The sequence below is a fragment of the Marmota monax genome, unplaced genomic scaffold (genome assembly GCF_021218885.2).
Source record: "Marmota monax isolate L192 unplaced genomic scaffold, Marmota_monax_Labrador192_F-V1.1 WCK01_AAM20220418_F8-fsc00011, whole genome shotgun sequence".
NCBI lineage: Eukaryota > Metazoa > Chordata > Mammalia > Rodentia > Sciuridae > Marmota > Marmota monax.
In genome coordinates, this window is record NW_026693082.1 from 20,470,860 (window position 1) to 20,491,631 (window position 20,772).

General features: G+C 36.1%; 2 pseudogenes; one reads left to right on the forward strand and one right to left on the reverse strand.

Annotated features, from left to right (window-relative positions):
* Positions 1-7,606: 7,606 nt before the first annotated feature.
* LOC124099016 (coiled-coil domain-containing protein 122-like) lies at positions 7,607-11,969 on the reverse strand (annotated as a pseudogene).
* Positions 11,970-17,592: 5,623 nt separating this feature from the next.
* On the forward strand, positions 17,593-19,365 carry LOC124099245 (phosphatidylinositol-3-phosphatase SAC1-like; annotated as a pseudogene).
* Positions 19,366-20,772: the final 1,407 nt, after the last annotated feature.

Sequence of the window (20,772 nt, forward strand, 5' to 3'; positions counted from 1 at the left end):
AATATTAACTATGCTCATCATAAGTCCCTATGTGAAGTAAAAGAGGATTTATAGAAAAGAGGAGAATGTATCTTTATATGCCTTAACTTTCCTAAGAATATAACATAACTTTTCCTTAATCAAATAAACCTACATATGGTGGGCTTTGTGCAATAAGCATAATGATTAGGCTTTCTAAGAGGCCGGAAATATGGGCTTGTGTTCTTGGTTGATATAATCAATGTGGTGCCTAAAATTCTCGTGAGCTTTCAGAGAATGATTGTTGTCCATTATCAGTTTTGTCCCCAATGTTCTGAGATAGAAGAACAGCCTTCTATTTTTGTTCTCGAAATGCTGAGGGGTAGTAGAACATCCTTCAAGGCATGAACTACCTGTTGTGTTCTAGCCATCTGAAATTTAATCTGGTTTGGCATTAAACATATTCATGCCTCCTGTTGGGAACATGAGCATGAAATGAAAAGTCCCAATTACATAAAAAAAGAAAGGTTCCGTTTCCCACCAGCATGGCTTTGCCAGCACTTATCCTCACAGTGAGAGAGGGAGCACCTTTACCACCACTTATTGTGAATTAGCATCCCCACCAATCTTTCTTTTTTTATGCATTTTCCTACATTTCATTATAATGGTATCATATAATATGTTGTTTTTTGTGACTGAATTCTTTCACTTAGCATAATGTGTTAAGGTCATCTATGGAGTAGTATGCATACTACTTCATAGGATGCATTAGTACTTCATTCTTTATACTGTCAAAGAATAGCCCATTATATAATCTACCACATTTTATTTATCCACTTTATCACTTGAGGGATGCTTGAGTTATTTGCACTTTTTAGCTATTATGAATCATGCTGCTATGAACATTTACATGCAAGTGTTCATGTGCATGTTTTTATCTTTCTTGGGCATATGCATAGGAGAATTAGTTGGTGACATGATATTATGACTTGATAACACCATATGACCAACATATATAATGATATGAGGTATGCCCTGAAAAGCTCATAGTGTTAGGCAATTCAAGAATTTCAGTGGTGAAATGAAATGCTTACATTCTGAGAGCTGTAACCTAATCAGTGCATTAATCTACTTGGATTAATAATTTGAATGGATTATGGGGTGGTAACTGTAGGCAGGTGGGGTGTGACTGAGGGAAGTAGGACTAGGGCATGTGACTGGGGCACGCCCTTGGGGATTATATTTTGTCCCTGGCTCCCCACTCTCTGCTTCCTAGATGCTGTGAGCTGGGCAGCAGTCCTCTGCCATGCCCTTTTACCATGACATTCTGCCCTTTCTTAGGCCCACAACCCTGGAGTCCACTGACTATGGATTTAAACTCTCACACTTTCAAAATGTGAACCCAAAATAAACTTCTCCTCCTTTAAGTTGTACTTATTGGATATTTTAGTCACAGCCTTGAAAAGCTGACTGACACATATAATAACTATGTTTAATCATTTGGAGAAGTGCCCAAACTAGTTTCCAAAACGACTGCACCATTTTACATCCCCAAGGGTAATATGTGAAGCTTCCAATTTCTTCATATTCTTGTTATTGTTATATATATATTATTGTCTTTTTGGTCATGGCTGTCCTCAGGGGTGTGAACAGATATCTCATTATAGCACTACCTTAACCAATACAATGAAAGAAACAAAAGACTTACAAAAGCTATCTATTTCATATATATTTTAGAGGTGCTCTAGCAAGTCAGGAAGGTGTTTTTTGGTCAATTCAAAGAAGGATCAAGTTTTCAAAATCCTAATTTACAAATGTATAAAAATAACTGATTTGGCAAAACCATATAGGAGCCATGCTTCTTAGTTTCCAAGACTTAAGTCCATGCGCCATCTCTCTATCCCTCAATTTCTCTTCCCATTAGGACCCAGATCAGGCTATCTGCTGAATCTCCTCCCTGCATCTCTCACTCTTTCCCACCTTTCCCATTAGCCCAGGATTTCTTTACCTTGACTTTGCCATGGGTCCTTTTGACAATATAATGAAGACCATGGACACCTTCACACAATTTTTTGTTAAATGCATAAAATAAAACATACACAATTGCAAAGGAAAATAATTATGTTGAAATTCAGTTCTTCAGGAGGAGCAAAGAAACTAGAACAGAAACAATCTAAGCATTTAACAATACTGCTGGAAAAACAAAGTGAGAATGTGTCAACTAACATTTCACAAAAATTGCTCGGAACGTTATATCCTTTTAAGTTTTCAGTTTTTGTTATTTCTGCAAATGTAGAAAATTTATCCCAACTGGTGAACTAGTCTTATTGATCTATGGGCAAAAAAACACTCTTAGAATATTAGAAATGAATGAGTTTAATTTGAAATATGTTAATAATGAAACTATATCCAAAAGAAGTTTTAAATACATTGAATATATTCAAGAGGACATGTATCCATTTACACATACCGTATCCATTCTCTCTCTCCATATATACATATAAAATGTTAATAAAAACATGTCATTGAATATGCTCAGGATTCATGTTTATCAGATGTATTAATACTAATAAAATATCTAGAGCAAACTTTTGGTTAGTAAATTTGGTCAGTTGTAAATTGGCCCACTTCTAAAATTATCCTCCAATAATTAAGCTATGAAATTAATTCACAATGGTTCAGAGTAAAGATGTGCAGAGTCCCATTAGTAGAACTCTTGTTATTAACCATTGACTTAAAGAAGACATTCATAAATCTAAAGAAAAAATATATCTTCAGGAGAGTGTCATAAAAAGGGTATTACAAAAATAGGCAAGTGAAGGAACAAGTGGTGCTGGAAGTTCTGTTCTGGTACTTTCTGACAGTATAGATTTGTATTGGGCTCAGAGGTGATTTCATGAAGGCAAAGGTCACTTTGTGAGCTTTGTTAGAGGCCAGTTCATTTGTTGAAAGTCTACAAATAGCACTGTGATTTGATATGTGTCCTAAAATTAAAACTTGATCAGCATTAAGCTGCTAAAGATATAGAGGTTCTCTAGAGAAAACTTCTTTATAGCAGCCAGGGTTGTAGCTCAGTGGTAGAGTATTTGCCTAGCACATGTGAGGCATTGGGTTCAATCTCCAGCACCACACAAAATAAGTAAATATAGAGAAAAAAAGGTATTGTGTCCATCTGCAACTAAAAAAAAAAAAAAAATGGAAAGAGATAGCTTTTGCCCTAGGACATGGATGGTTACTTTTACTTAGTGACTGTTGCCACCCAAGCAGAGATAAAGCCAATAGAAATAGGTGTGATATTCACAAAACACACTGAAAAAAGTGAACAAGAACATATATAATCAGAATAACATCCAGTCTCATTTCCTACTAATTTTCTCTTCATTTGCTCTACTCTGGACACACTGTGCTTCTATGCCCTGAGCCCAGACACGTTTCCATTTTAAATCTTTGCACGTACCTTTCCTTTTGCCTGGAAAGCTCTTCCTTAGATATTTATATACCTATCTCCTTCACATATTTCAAAGAGACCTTCTCCATATTTTTGTTCTTAATCCTCCTATTCTTATCTAAAATGCTTTGTATATCTTGTTTATGCCTGTCTCTCCAACTACAGTGCAGTTTCCATGAGGTATGTGATTCTTATTAATTTTTGTTTTACTTCTCTATCATCGGATCCTAAGACAGTAATTGTAATAACTGCCTGATGTGAATTGGTCATTAATTTGAATAACGTACTTCTCAAAACAACCAATTTTTTAAAGAGAGGATAAGTTCAAATACCAGAAGGTTTTTATTACTTATTTCTTATTTTTGAGTCTTTTTTCTGTCCTTTCTGAATATCTTACTGACAGCCTTGGTAGCTTTTAAGGGTTGCATTGCATATTTTTTATGCCAATATTTCTTTTATATTTTTTGGTTCAGAAAAAAATGAACGTGGTTTTTAGATATCAGTATTTCTTTTCCTGTCAAATAAATATTTTTAGTATTTCTAGGTTATACCTAAATGAAAAAAAATTTCCAAATATTTATCCCAAAATGTCTTTTTATTCCCCTGTCTATTGTCTACCTTTATACATTTTGGAAGAAGGGAACTGAAGATGAGAGTGGAGAATAAAGATAAGCTATGAATCATTGAGGGAAAAATTGGGGAACCAAAAATACAAAGCTTACAAACTCAAATATTCAAATACAAAGCATTGAGCAACAATCAGTGATTTTTAGTGCAAAGTTAAAAAAGAAAAGTGTTATTTGCCAAATCCAGAAGGAGATTGGAGCAGTGCAGAAATTTTTAGCAAATGATGAGTGCTGCAAGCAGTGTTTTGTGATAACAGACATTTTGCAAAGCATTGGTGGTTTACTCTTGCCTAAATTTTGAACAATCTGAGTTGAAAATTTGAAAAGACAGGGGGATGCACTTTCAGAGCTCCCGGAGATCATGAACAAATCTTGTATAACTTGATATGATACAACATGTAGCTGTACAGCTGACAAATTCATTCATATATTAATGTTGGCTGCAGAATGACTACACAGCTAGATGCCAGTTCTATGAGAAAACCCCAGAGAAGCAAGGGAGAAAAGGAGACCTAAAAGGCACCATAAGATTTGTTCAAGTAGATAGCTAGAAAATGTGGTAACAAATTATTCTGTTGTGGAGACAAGTGCATGGATTACTGCTTACATGGCATATGTTAAGGGCATCTGAGTGGCAGGCCACTCCGCTTGTACTAGGCACGTGATCAGCAGTCTGCTTACCCTGTAGGCACAGCCCTGGGCTTGAGGCCATGTGTTGAAGTCCCTGTGCTTGCTCCACGGTCTACTCCTCAATTTGTTGCTGCAAGGGCAGTTAGAAGAATAGCATTGGTGGCTGCTGTAATCAGCACTAACACCAGAATAACACAGAAGTTACAATTACCTGATGAGCATTTTAGACCAAGCATTATAAAAATACTTCAACAAGCAATTACAGACATGCCTAGAAAAAGTAGGAAAAAAAAAAAAAGAAAATCGTGGCAGATGAATAGAAGATAAAACATCAAATTAAAATTTGAAGAATTAAAGACAGAATAACCCAAATGATAAATCTACATGGATTTCAACAGTAGCTGGAGATAACAAGAGAATTTAATAAACTAAAAGAAAGAGCACTAAAAACCTACTCAGTTGGAGCAATAGATGAAAAATAGATTGAGAGGGGAAAGGAAGAGAGTCTCAAGGGCCCATGAGACTATAGGAAAAGTCCTAACTTTTCTGTCATTCAAGTTCTGCAAGGAGAGGACAAAGAGAAACTGAAAAAGTATTCAAATAAATAATGGATAAAAAAAATCCAAATCTGGCCAAAGACATAAACTTTTAGAATCCAAAAGGTGAAAGAACCACTAATAGTTAAACTTAAATAAATATATGTCTAAACATATCATAGTATAATTTATGAAAACCAGAGATAAGAAAATCTTGAAGAAACAAGAAACAAACACTAGTGTGGGGAGATTGTCTGCTGATGGGAGATTTCTCATTGAAATCATGGAAGCCTGAAGGGTTCCAGTAGTACAGTATTTTTCAGCTATGGAAAGAACGGCTGGCCCACAATTCTATATCCTATATATAGCAAAAACATTCTTCAGAAAAGAAGGGGAAACCAAGATATTCCCAGATAAAAAATAAATAAATAAAAGAAAAGAATTTGGCACTCGCAGACCTACCCTAGGATAATGAATTAAGAAGTTTTCTAGCAAGAAAGGAAATGATAAAAGACAGAATCTTAGGAGATCAGGAAGGCAGAAAAAGCAGGGTGGAACAAAATTAGGGATAAAACAAGGACAGATGGAGAAGTCACAGTGAAAATAATGGGTTTCTTTGGAGGTGAAGAAAATTCTTAAAATTTGGATGATGGTTGCATAAATCCATAGATATACTAAAAGCCACTGAATTAAATAATTTGAATGGTGAATGGAACATGAGTTATTTCTCAGTAAATCTCTTTTCAAAACTCAGCTGATGAAATTGCACAAAACAACTTTCTGGACATGCTGGGAAAGTTCTATGTCTTGATCTAGATGATGGTAACACAGATGCATGTTTACATTAATCAAAATGAAAATTAACTCAAACAAACTGGAAATCCATATGTAATAAAATAAAATTTAATCCCTATCTTTACCTGGCACAAAACTCAACTCAAAGTCGATCAAGACCTAGGTATTAAACCAGAAACACTGCACCTGCTAGAAGAAAATGTAGGCCCAACACTCCAACATGTCATCTTAGGAATCAATTTCCTTAATAAGATTCCTAAAGCACAGAAGTAAAATAAAAAATCAATAAATGGGTTGGTATCTGCCGCAGTCTGGCTGGGCACAATTCAGGAACCACTTGTCTAAAGAAACAAACTTTATTTTTAGAACCACACACCACACCACACAGCTCCTCAGGATAAACCCTCAGAGCCCAACTGGCACCACTGGCTTCTCCCAAGCCTCTCAACCTCCCCCACTCCTCCTGCTCTTGAGGCCCATTGGCTGGGTCGCATGGGCGGAGCCAAAAAAAGTCCCTCAATGAGCTGCTCCATAGTCTGAAAGGGCGGGGAAACAGCCCAATGAGCATCACCGCAGAGGAGCCAATCAGCTAGAAGTTGCTGGGGCCGCTGTGAGCCCATCATCAGCTGGCAGCTGGAAGTTTGCTGGCAGCTGGAAGTTTGCTGGGGCCCATTCGGCTGTGGCTCTCAACAGGTATCACATGAAAAAGTTTCTTTTTAAATTATTTATTTATTTATTTATTTTTATATACAACAGTAAAATGCATTGCAATTTTATTACACATATAGAGCTCATTTTTTCTGGTTGTATACATAGTGTACTCACACCAATTCGTGTCTTCATACATGCACTTTGGATAGTAATGATCATCACACCTAACCATCATTAATTACCCCATGCCCCCTCCCTTCCTCTCCTACCCCTCTGCCCAATCTAGAGTTCTTATATTCTTCCTGTGCTCCCTCTCCTTATCCCACTATGAATCGGCTTCCTTATATCAAAGAAAACATTCAGCATTTGGTTTTTCTGGGGATTGGCTAACTTCACTTAGCATTATCTTCTGTAACTCCATCCATTTACATGCAAATGCCTGGAACAAGACAGGGAGGCCCTCTTTCACCACTTCTATTTAACATAGTTCTTGAAACATTGGCCAGAGCAATTAGATGAAAGAAATTAAAGTGATACATATAGGAAAAGAAGAACTCAAATTGGCACTATTTGCTGATGATATGATTCTATACCTGGAACACCCTAAAAGTTCACCAGAAAACTTCTAGAACTAGTAAATGAATTCAGCAAAATAGCAGAATATAAAATCAACACTCATAAATCAAAGGCATTTCTGTATATCAGTGACAAATCCTCAGAAAGGGAAGTGAGGAAAACTACCCCATTCTCAATAGCCTCAAACAAACAAACAAACAAAAAAACCTTGAGAATCAACATAACGAAAGAGGTGAAAGATCTATATAATGAAAATTACAGAACAACAAAAAAGTTTCTTCACAGCAAAAGAAACAATCAAGAGTGTGAAGAGAGAGCCTACAGAATGGGAGAAAAACCTTTGCCACCCGCACCTCACGTAAGGATCTACAAAGAACTAAAAAAGCTTAACACCAAAACTAAAACCAAAAACACCCAAATAACACAATAAGTGGGCAAAGGTACTAAAAAGACACTTCTCAAAAGGAGAAATATGAATAGTCAAAAATATATGAAAAAATGTTCAATGTCTGTAAATCAAATAGAAAAAAAATGTCAAAATACACTTTGAAATTCAAAAACAAACAAACAAGCAAATACTACACTGAGATTTCACATCACTCCAACCAGAATGATAATTATGAAGAATACAAGTAACAATAAATGTTGGTGGGATATGGGGAAAAGGCTACTCTCATACATTGTTGGTGAGACTACAATTAGTGCAACCATTCTGGAAAACAGTACCAAGAGTCCTCAAAAGACTAGGAATGAAACCACTATTTGATCTAGTTAGTTCACTATTCAATTTTTAACCAAAGGTGTTAAAATTGGGCTACTAAAGTGACTAAGTTACATCAATGTTTATAGCAGCACATTTCACTATACTTAAACTATGGAAACAACCTTGATGCCCATTAGCATATGAATAGATAAAGAAATTGTGGTATATATTCACAATGGAATGTTAATCAGCCATAAAGAAGAATTACTTTATGACATTTGCCAGTAAACGGATGGCTCTGGAGACTATCATGCTAAGTGAAATAAGCCAATCCCCAAAACCTAAGGTTGAATGTTCTCTCTGATATGTGGATGCTAACCCACAATAATAGGATGGGGAAGAAAGAAGTTCATTGCATTAGACAAAGGGGAATGAAGTGAAGGGAGAAAGAGATGGGAACAGAAAAGACACTGGAATGAATCTGATGCAACTTTCCTATTGACATATATGGACATACCATAGTGAATCTCATCTTCCTATACATGCACAAGACCGGGATCCTAATTAGAATAAAATATATTCCATGCTTTACTAAATATATCAAAGTGGATTCTACTGTCATGTGTAACTAAAAAGAACACATAAAAATAAAAAATCAAACATTTACAATTTATGGACTTATAACAATTGTACCTTGATAAAACATGTCAGCATAAGAAAAGTACTACATAATCTCAAATTCCTTTCCAAAATGCTTTTTACAATGTATACAGACACAAATAGTGTTTAAAACTCCAGGTGTTCTACACCTTACCAGCTTCAAAAAAAAATTAAGAGTTGAGTCTTGTCTTCTCTATTGTTATGGTGTACTTCCATGGTATCTCTTTATAGAGAACATGTAAAGGTGAGGATTTTATCTTTAATACTTCAGATGCTTTTTATATTGTGTCAGATTAGTCATAATCAAGTGAAAACAGGCAACTTCTTAGTTTTCATATTAATGCTGCCCTAGTGGAAAGCATTTTTACTATTAAAAATGTGTTCTTTACCATATTTGTTCTCCATTCATGTAAATAATAATTCACTGTAAAAGTCTGCAGGTGATGAGAATTTTGTCTCATTTTTGGTTTTACATATTGCTTTTTTAAAAACTTGGCTCTTGAGAATTACAAATATGTAATCAGAGAGATTTAGAATGAAGATGATTTCCATTGTCTTTCACTTTATTTCAAGGAGTATCTGGTGTCTAGGAATTGTCATCTTCTATGACTATAGCCTCTGCTGTCTTGCCATTAAGCAGATATCAAGCTGTGGGTGCAATGAGACCTGAAAGAATTCTAGGCCATATTTAAACAGTAGTACTTCCTTTGCTTGAACATATTCACATATTTGAACATCTTTGAATGAGGGAGTCTATCTATTAATAATATGTATTTATCTGTTGAATTTTATAATTTTTTGTTCTCTAGCTGTATTGATAATTGAGAGTAAACTATGGAAACATGAATATAGCATATGCTTAAAACCTGATCTTATAAAACACTGAAATCTCAATAATTAACACTTACCTCTATTTCTTTTGTTAATTTTTCATGTCTCCTCTTTTCTTCCTCAAGAAAACAAGTTTTATCATTGATAGATTCTTTTACAGTTATAATTTCATTCTTTAGCTTTGAAATGTCTTCCTGTATAGTTATTAAATTTAAAATATACAAGTCAGAAAGGCATGGTTCATATAAATCTGCAACACTCAGTGTGGCCATATTTTAAGAAAAGTAGATAAATTAAATTTTAATTTTGATACATGGAATTAGATTATGACTTTTATAGGTATACTGGATAAATAACTATTATTCAAACAAAGCTACCTTACTTTGAAAACTCAGAAGTAAAAACAAATTAAGACAAAGGAAAGTGGTATTTATCGTGGCATTTGCCTGACAACAATGCAAAGGATACTTAATTCAATAGCAAAAAAAAAAAATGGTATTTTAAGTTTGCACTTATTATTGACTTCAAAGAATAGTAAGAGAAATACAAAGATGTTTAAAGTGCAATTCTTAATTCAGACTCTTTCCATAACAGCATACTAAATTGGTTGGAATTGGTCTGGATGCATTGGCATAGAAGCTAGAGCCTCAACCTTTCTCTGAATTTATACTTTCTGCAACACATGGATTAATTGTTCACTGTGATTTTGTTTAACTATATATTTTTAGAAATCCACAATGTATTTGTAAATATTTCCTTTATGCATTTGCACATTTGAGGTAGTTGTTATCTAAATTCATGTACTTATCCAAGTTCTTAAAAATTGTGAAAATAGTTTCTGAATGTAATAAAATAGCATTTTATTAACTTAATGATGAATGTACTATTTAATACATACTAGAATGAAAGAAAAAGTTTTGATAAATAACAATTCAAACCTGTATTTGTGTCATTTGTTTCCCTCCTGGATTTTGGAGATCTTGTATAAGTTCCTCTTTCATTGTCTTTAGTTTTTTTTACTAGATCTCGTTTTTCACAGAGTTCAATCATAAATGACCATTGGCTTTCTATCTCTCCCAAACTGTCTTTATGTGCTTTTATTTTTGCATAGTAAGTCTTGTTGGGAAAAGTATAAACGGCAGCCATACCCCAGAGAAAAAACCCCAACATGGCACCTAAGCACCTCTTCTTCCTCTTCTTCTCTGTGGTTTTTTCCCTCCCTCTTCTTTTCTGCAGTGGCGCGAAAAGTTCCCGCCCGTGTGAACTCTCCCGCCGGCGCCAATTTCAAATCTCGCTGGCGGGGAACCTTAGCCCCAATGAGAACTAATTCCTGGGCTCCAGAGCTGATATCTGAAAGAACTTGCCAATAAACGGGTTGCCTGCCATTTATCTAAGCCCTACCATCTCCCCCTTAGTTCTATATAAGCACACAGCTTTTTGCAATAAAATTGGAATTCTCCCGGCGAAGTGTCTTTGCGTGGGGAATTCTTTCAAGTCTTATATTTTATCATGTGTTCCTCAAAATCTTCTTCGGCCATTTCGATATCAAACTTAAGCTTCACATTCTCTGTATATAAGGACTTGATTTGAGATTCCAGGCTTCCACATTGAAGTCTGGCATTCTCTGTGGCAGCATCCTTCTGATAAATTTGCCTCTCTGTTTCTTTAGTTTCTGCAGAGATGGCTGCTATTAGATTTTCAAGTTCATGAAGTTCATTCTGTAATATATTTCAACATTATCATTATTAATTCATGTTACTCAGCATGAGAGGAAAATTGTTTTGATCCATAATGCATATAGGAAAATCACTTAACATAAATATATACATTAATCAGATACAGAAAATAACTGATGCATAATAGAAGGAAATATGCAATAATGCAACAATTACTTTCTCAGAAAGATCCCAGAGTTATATATTTCATCTAATTCTAAATGTTAAATTTCATCATTTTGTTTTAATATTTTATGTATAAAAATATTAAAATCATTTAATAATATATTTTAATAATATATTTATGGGTGTCAAGGAAGACAATATAATAAAAATGATAAAATCCTGACTCAAGAATTAAAAGACCCGCTGGGATCGTGGTCAGTGGTAGAGCACTTGCCTCCCGTGTGTAGGCACTGGGTTCAATTCTCAGCACTGCATATAAATAAATGAATAAAATAAAGGTCCATCAGCACTAAAAAATAATATAAAATAAAAGACCTTGACCTAGGTTCCAGCAGCCCTTACTGCTGTTCACTATTTTGTGTGATCATGCATAACAAATTTAATTACCCATCCCACCTCCCTTTCTTCACTTGTAAAATGAGTATTAAGATATCTAAAATATCTACTTTACCTCTCTAGGGCATTGGGCATGGCTAACTGGTGCCTCCTTAAAAGGAATTTTCCTAGCACCACTCTTCCTCATTCTCCTTAGCTATCTCTGAGCATTCCTTCTTAATCTCAGTGATTTCTTCAAACACAGATCTTCCTCAGAGTTCAGTAATTCATCATTCCTTCTTCTCCCTCTTTACATAACCCTTGGGTTACCTTGCCCATACTTATAATTTTCAGCTATGCATCTACTGATGATACGGAGAATAAAAGTGACTTTTGAATTCCATAGCCAGATGCCCTTGGCCATGGCAAACTCATGTCCCCAAAAGACTAATTTTTCCTCCCTTCCTAGCCTATTTCCCCTTGTATCAGTTATCTATTGCCAGAACCACAAAACCTCAGTGACACAACAACAAATAGGTGTTCATTACTGACATGACTGGGAAAAGAAGGGGTTGGCTAGGTGATTCATATGACTGGGAGAAGTGGGGATTGGCTAGCTTGGCTAGGTGTTTCTAATCACATCTCAAACACCTGTGTGTGTGTGTGTGTGTGTTTGTGTGTGTGTGTGTGTGTGTGTGTGTGTGTGTCTGTACTAGAGGATCAAATCCAGGGCCTTGCATTCTAAGCAAGTGCTCACTGGAGTCACATCCCTGCCCTGGGGCGGCTTATTTTCAAAATTGCTTTTAGGCAGAAATTTTAAGTCCCCTTACTCAGGAAACATATTCATTTAGTTTCTTCTCTTGGAATTTTTTAAAAAGGAAAATATGAATTAACCACAGAGTTTTGTATCCAGTTTCCCAAGTAAAACTAAGAAATGAGAAGGAATGGTATGGGTGAGTGCCCTCATCAGTTGCCATTGTTATTCCCTCTGTATGATAATGAAACTGAGGTTCTGAGATGTTGAATAACAAAGATAATTCATCATTTCACCAGAAAGTGTCAAATACTGGTTTTGAATTTTAAACTCTAGTCAGGCAGTTTGTAATTTTTTGTTTCTCTCCTACATTAGTATACAGGTACTATGTACTATGTACTATGTCTTTTAAGTATACAGGTACATCTGAAATTTAAGTATTTATGTATTTACCAAAGAAAAAAATGTCTAGGGTTTGGCTGGTTGTAAGACAATTTAGGTTGGCTTTGAACTGAGCTGGCAGGGGTGTCTTGCTTCTACTTTATCTGTCTCCTGTCCTCCAGTGGGTCATCCCAGGCATGTCCTTCTCATGATGATAGCAGATACAGAAAAGCCAAAGCTCAACTATTTAAGAGCTTTTAAAAAGATTTTGCTGGAATCACATCTGCTAATGCCCCAGCCAGTCACATGATCAAACTCAAGAGTCAAGTAGTGGAAGTATATCTACCCATGATGTCAGAGCATTATAATGATATAGGAAAGGGTGTCGATATAGAAAGGGATGAAAATTGGGAACAAAAATTCAAATTAACATAACTCTATATTCCCCAAAATACTTAACAGTATGGCTTTAAAAAAAAAAAAAAGCTGTACATCAAATTCTATAGATCCTCCCACCAAAATAATTGCAGGCTATCTCCATTCATTTTTTCTATCTAGATGGTCATTCTCTTTAAATAAAGTTTTAATGTTGGGAGGAAGGTATTGTATTAAAAAGACAAAGGCCTTCAATCTTTTTTCTGACAGAGAACAAAAAGATAAGTACATTGAAAATTACAATATGCTGGTGAAACTCAATTTTTGTCTTCAGTGTTAATATTTCAAATGCCCACTTGACATTTCTGTTTGGGTATCTAATAGACAACCTCAGTTAGATATATTCAGAAAATATTTAAGTTACACACTGTGTTTGCCTTTCATTGCTGTGACCAAAATACCCAACAGGAATGATGGAGAGGAGGAAAAGTTTATATTGGCTCATAGTCTCAGAGGTCCAGTCCATTCCTCTGGGCCCAAGTGAGGCAGCACAACATAGTTGAAGGGAGTGGTGGAAGACATGGAGGCAAGGAAGTAGACAGAGGAAAGTAGGAAGGAAGTCACAGGGAAGATGAACCCTTCCAGGGCACTTCCCCAGTGACCTACCTCCTTCAGCCAAACCCCAGCTGCCTACAGTTACCATCCAGTACATTCACACTAGGATGGACTGATTAGAAGGTTAAAGCTCTCACAATCCAATCATTGGACCTCAGAACATTCCTGCACTAACACAGGAGCTTTTAGGGGACACCTTATATACAAACCACACCACACACCAAACATGTTCCCTCCTTACTTCTTCTGATTCCAACAAACTACACCATTTTCTACCTGGATAATCCAAAGCCATAAAATTATTCTTAATTTTTCCATATCCCTTATCCCACATCCTATTTCCCACCAAAATGTGAGAATTGGTTCTCTAACATAAATCCCCACATTTACTTCGGACCAGTCTTTTTGGTGTGGCCTAATTTCTAATCATCTTCCTATTTTCATTCTTGTCCTTCTCTTAGGCTCCATTTATCAGGAAGAAGGATCCTTGAAAGACATTTATCATGTCATGCTACTTCCCTGCTCAAGATTCTACAGTGGTGTCCCATTGCATAATAAAATTCAAATTCACCAAAGTGGCTTATATGGCCTAATATGCTCTAGTACCTATCTACTTTGCTGTGTTTCTCATCTACTATTCTCCCTTCTTCTAGCCTCCTTTCTGTTTATTAAATAGGCCTAATTCCTTCCCAAGAGCATTTGTAATTGTTTATTTTTCCATTTACCTTATATTCTCAACCCTGGGCTGGAGATACAGCTCAGTGGTAGAGCACTTGCCTGGCAATCATGAGACCCTGGGTTCAATCCCCAGCATGACATAAAAAAAATTCTCTAACACTGCTGGGTCTTGTCACAATTCAGCTTTATTACTATTCCTCCAAATTGGCTTCTCTGATTCAAAATATAATTTATCCACCCTTTCCCCTTCCACAGTTACTCTCTATATATTGCCCTCCTTTATATTTTTTTGGAACCCATCAGTGTCTAAAATTATCCATTATTTTATTATTTTTTTAAGAAAACTTCTTTAATTTTTGCCTCCCCTAACTGTAAAGTAACTCTATGGCTGCAGGAATCTTTTATGTCCTTATCACATGTTCCCAATGCTTAAGATAGTACTAGCACAAAGTAGGTACTCAGTGTTTATTAAGTGAGTGATGCACATGGTCAGGAAAGAGACAGGTGTTCTGTCAGTTACATTAGGATATTAACTCTATTTATTAATACAGGGAGAGGAGATGAACACTACTTTGGTTATCATCTCCTCTCTTTTCTGATCGAATGTAACAGGCTGTTAAATTTTATTACTAGCTTTAATATCTTTTTCCTTCAATACATTTCCAACTTTAAATTACTACCACTACTCCTTCCTCTTCTTTTTCCTCTTAATCAGCCTCTTGTTTTTCATCCTCCTCCTCCTCCTCTTTTATCTTTCTCTTCTCTCTTTTCTCAGTCTTGTGTGCTCCTTTGCTCTAGCTTTTTGAGGCAAAATAGAATGAAAAAAACTATACATACTGAAGCTTCAATTTGATGAGTTTTAATATTATTATGTTCACAAAGTCATCACAACAATTAAGATAATAAACATATCCATTACCCCCAAACATTTTCTCCCTTTTTCCTTCCTACCTATCTTCCTTCCTTCATAGGAATTTTCCTTCCAAGTAATTTTCCTGGCATGAAGATATTCAAGTGTTCTTCTACTATCTGCTTTAAAAAAAAAAAACACAACCCCCCCGCCAAAAAAAAAAAAACCCATTTTTTTCCTTTTTTTTTTTTGTTTGTTTGTTTGCTTGTATGTTTTTTTGTTTGGAATGAGGTAACTCTCAATGGGCTTCTAGAGAGCTTCAGGATGGGGACTGCTATCAGAAAGGCCAAGACTTGATTAAAGTCCTGGACTTTCAGCCTTATCTACACTGCTCCCACCTTTTGGGAGAGGAGAAAGGCTAGAATTTGAGCTAATAACCAGTCATGCTTACATGATGCAACCTCCATAAAAATTTTTTTAATGATGAATTTTGGAGACCTTCCAGGTTGGTGAACACCTCCAGGTTCTGGGAAGGTGGTGTGCTCCATATGGCAGCTCTATGCAAGTCCCTTCCCAGCACCTTGTCCTGTGCATCTTCTCTGTTTGGCTGTTCCTGAATTGTATCTTTTATAATAAACTAGTAATAGTAAGTAAAGTGCTTTCCTGAGTTCTGTGATTCACTCTAGCAAATTATTAAGCCTTGAGTATGGATGGGGGGTAGACATGAGAAACCCTCGTTATGGTCTGGATCTTTATTTTCCCTGAAGTCTCATTTCTTGAAGGCTTGGTCCTGAGTACAGCAAGGTTCAGAGGTGGGCTTTTGGAAAATGATTGATTGTGAGGGCTCTGATGTCATCAGGGGAATAATCCACAGACAGCTGCATGGACTACTGGGAGGTGGCAGAAACTAAAGGAAGATGGGGCATTTGGGAGGATATAGATCACTGGGGCGCACCCTGGGGACTATCCATCCTAGGCGCCTACTTTTCTCTGTGCTTTCTGACTGCCATGGGCTAAGTGCCTTTCCTCTGCCACACTTTCTTCCATGAAATTCCTGCCTTGGAGCCAGCTGACCATGGACTGAAACCTCTGAAACCATGAGCCAAAACAAAGCTTTCCTATTCTAAGTTATTTTTCTCAAGTATTTATGATAGTGATTAAAAAACTGACTAAAATACCCCTGTTTTATAGTCAGTTGGTCAGAAGTATGAGTGTATAAGTAGTCTGGGAATTATCATTGACCCTGGAAATGGGGGAGCCTTGTGGGGATGATTCCTTTAACTTGTGAGATCTGATGCTAACCTCAAATAATATCAGAATTTAATTGAACTGTTCAATATGCAGGTGGCATTGGGAGAATCAGAAAATTGTTTGTTGGTGTTGGAAAATATCCAAAGTAGTATAAGACTTCAAACATTGTTCTTCAAAATCATTTTGGCTGTTCTAGGTCCTCTTTTGTATTTCCATAAAACTTGTAGAAATCAGCTTGTCAATTACTCAAAAAGCAAGCAAACAACAACAACAACAAAACCTTCTGGGATTTTGACTAGTATTGCTTTTAATCTATAAGTAAACCTGGGAGAACTGTCATCATAACTCAGTGGTTTCTGATTTTCAACATACTGTCTGTCTCCATTTATTTAAGTGTTGTTTAATTTTTCTCATCAACATTTTGCATTTCCAACATATAGATTTGATAAACCTTATGTCAAAATGATCCCTAAATATTGCATAGTTTTGGTACTATTGTAAGTGATATTGCCTCAAAATTTTTAATTTCTGAAAATTATAGAATTATAGAATTTCTGAAAATTATAGAATTCTATATATTTCTGCCAATATATAGAAATACAATGGTTTATTTTGTATATCAATGTTCATTTTTGTATATCAATCATATCCTACAACTCACTTTTTAGTATTAATAGCTTTCTTGTAGATTATTTGGGATTTTCTAAAACTAATCATGCTACCTGTGAATAGAAACAGTTTCATTCTTCCTTTCTCATCTGGATTTGACCCATACTTTTTGATTTGACCCAACATATAATTTGATCCATACTTTTTGTTTCTTTCTCTTACATGTTTGTACTGGCTTCAACTCCCAGTAACTTCCTGAATAGAAAAAAAAGCAGACATCCTTGCATTCCTACTCATGTGAAGAAAGAAACATTCGGTTCTTTCCCGTGGGGCAGCAAAGGGGTGGGGTGAGGTGGTAGCTGAGGTGCCAGGGTGACAGGTAGGCATTAGCAGAGGTGGTGGTGAGGCTCAGGGCAGGCCAGCGGGGTAGAGAGGAAAAGTGGTGCAGAATGGCAGCGACAACTTACAAGGGGCTGAAGCTGCATATTACACCTGAAAAATTTTATGTGGAAGCTTGTGATGATGGAGCAGATGACATACTTAACATTGACCATGTGTCCACAGAGGTCACCCTTGCAGCCAAGAAAGATGTTCCTCCTTCAGCTGTCACAAGACCAATATTTGGTGTACTGAGCACAATCCATCTGGTGGCAGGTAATTATCTTCTCATCATTACCAAAAATTAAAAAATAGGTGAATTTTTCAATCATGTAATCTGGAAAGCAACAGATTTTGATGTCCTTTCTGACAAGAAGACAATGTTGCTCTTAACTAATATTCAGTTACAAGATTATAAATCTTTCCTTTCAATGCTAAACCATGTCTTGAGTGTGGATGGGTTTTACTTTTCAACAACATATGATTTGACCCATACTTTGCAGCAGTTGTCCAACATTAGTCCAGAATTGCAAGAAATGAGTCTCTTGGAACGGGCAGATCAGCGATTTGTATGGAATGGTCATCTTCTAAGAGAACTGTCTGCTCAGCCTGAGGTTCATCGTTTTGCTCTTCCAGTGTTACATGGTTTTATTACATGCACTCATGTTCCACCAATGGAAAATACTTCAATTGGATTCTCATCTCCAAGAGGAGTTGTTTCAGAGCTCGTGTGGGTTATTATGTAAGAGGAATTGATTCTGAAGGCCATGCAGCTAACTTTGTAGAAACAGAACAAATTGTGCACTATAATGGGAGCAAGGCTTCATTTGTACAGACTCCAGGATCAGTCCTGTTTTCTGGTCCCAAAGACAAAACCTCAAGTACAAATCATGGCTGCAGATCAACAAAGTAGCAAATCATATGGATGGTTTCCAAAGCATTTTGATTCACAAGTAATAATTTATGGAAAACAAGTCATAATCAATCTGGTAAACCAGAAGGGCTCAGAGAAACCACTTGAACAAACATTTGCAACAATGGTGTCTTCCTTGGGAAGTGGAATGATCAGATACATTGTCTTTGACTTCCATAAGAAATATAAAAATATGAGATGGAATCCACTAAGTATTTTATTGGATCAGGTAGCAGAAATTCAAGATGAATTAAGTTATTTTCTAGTAGACTCTGCCGGCAAAGTGGTGACAAACCAGGAAGGCATGTTCCCCAGCAATTGCATGGATTGTCTAGATAGAACCAATGTGATCCTGAGTTTGTTAGCTTGTCGGTTTCTTCAGGCCCAGCTTCAGAGACCAGGTGTTTTGCACGTGGGACAAAAGCTTGAAGAACAAGATGAATTTGAGAAGATCTATAAAAATGTCTGGGCTGACAATGCAAATGCTGGTGCCAAACAATATGCCAGAAACTGTACCTTGAAGACTGACTTTACCAGAACTGGGAAGAGAACTCAGTTAGGACTCATAAGGAATGGATGGAACTCACTCAAACTATATTACAAGATCAACTATTCTGATGGATTTAGATAGGATTCCATAGACTTATTTCTTGGGAACTATTTAGTGGATGAATTAGAATCTCTTAGTCCTTTAAGTGTTCCAAGGGACTGGAAATTCCAGGCTTTGTCTATTATTATGGTTGTTGACTTTTCAATGTGCATTATCTGTTTGCTTATGGCTGTTGACACTTGGACAGAAACACTGGCTTATGTACTTTTCTGGGGAGTTGCAAGCATTGGAACATTTTTTATTATTCTTTACAATGGCAAGGATTTTGCTGATGCTCCTAGATTTGTCCAGAAAGAAAAGATAGACTGAATCTGTGTTTGTGGAAAGTGGCTTGGCTTGGAAGATTCCATGATGCAGAACTGGAGTCTTTATTAACCCCTTTCCACATCAGACACTGTCTTTTTACAGCCTTTATCCAAAAGCACCTCTTGTGCTCTGTGTGGAGTAATGACTTAGAATTGATCTGATGTTACTGCCTTGATGATCTCTTTACTGTTAGGATGGTTATATTTATAATTTGAAGCTATATTATAATTGAAAAATAACCTGAATTCAGCTCACAGAAAAGAAGGAATCTACTCATTGTTAAGTTAATCAGCTGTTGCAGATGAGTAATATATTTTTTAAAAATTAGCTTCTTTCATTATTTAAAACAGTACAATTATTTTTCTAGCTGTTTCATTATTGTCATTGTAGATGAAGTCACCATTAGCAAGCATACTTTTCCACACCTTTGGACTTTTCTTCAAAGTTTAATGATGAGCTAACTCTACTATGTCTATGAAATGTAAGTCTCTTACATCTGGTGCTTGATGACATAGTCTGTGACTTCACGGGAAAGAGGAGGAAGATGGGGGTCTGGGTTCTTCAGTTTCTGGTAGGCTGCCTCCACCTCAGTCAGCTTGAGCTGATGCAGTGCACCAGCAGTTTACTTGTGATGAAGGGTCAAGACAGACTTCTTTTTACCAGGTGTGCATGGAATCAAAGAATGGAAAGTCTCTCTCTTATGCTAAAGGTCCAAAGCCTCTACTTTTTAAGGATTGCTCCGTTGTGGGAAATACCCTTGACTGGCCAGCTGCTTCCTCCTGTACATTTTGGTTTCTTTGGGGGTTATTCATTGATACCCAGAGGCCTCTCTAGATCTGATATTGCACTTAGGGCAACAACTGCTTTTCCATGCATGTTACTATTGCTTTTTTCTCTGTCACGTTTTTTTGTTGGCTATCAATACGTGTGTCTAAAATTTAGTGCTTCCAGGTAGTTATAGTTCTCCAAATCAAGGACCAACTTCAACTTCAATTCATGTGCAAAAACAAACCTGAAAAATATGCTTCAGAAGCTGTGCATAGTTGAAATTGTAAGTCAGATTGTATATTCAAATTGTAATTATGAGGTTTCAATAATAGTACAGTATGTAAGGTAGTGTAGCTACTACTATTTTAAAACAATTTGATTAAACACTGCTACTATATTTAAGTGTTTTGCTTGAAAATATGTACAGGTTTTTTTCCAATAGTAGTACCTTATATTGTCCTTAAATGTTTCTAAAAGTGCCTTCATTTTAACATTATCTTTTCCAATATAATCTTTTACAAACATTAATAAGAATTGTTGCTTTTAGAAACTCTGAAAGAAATAATAGCTGGGAAAACCTTGTGTAGCTTAAAATCAGTCATTAAAACTCACAGTAGGGTAAGTAGATAAAGTCACCTATTCCTAACATGTAAA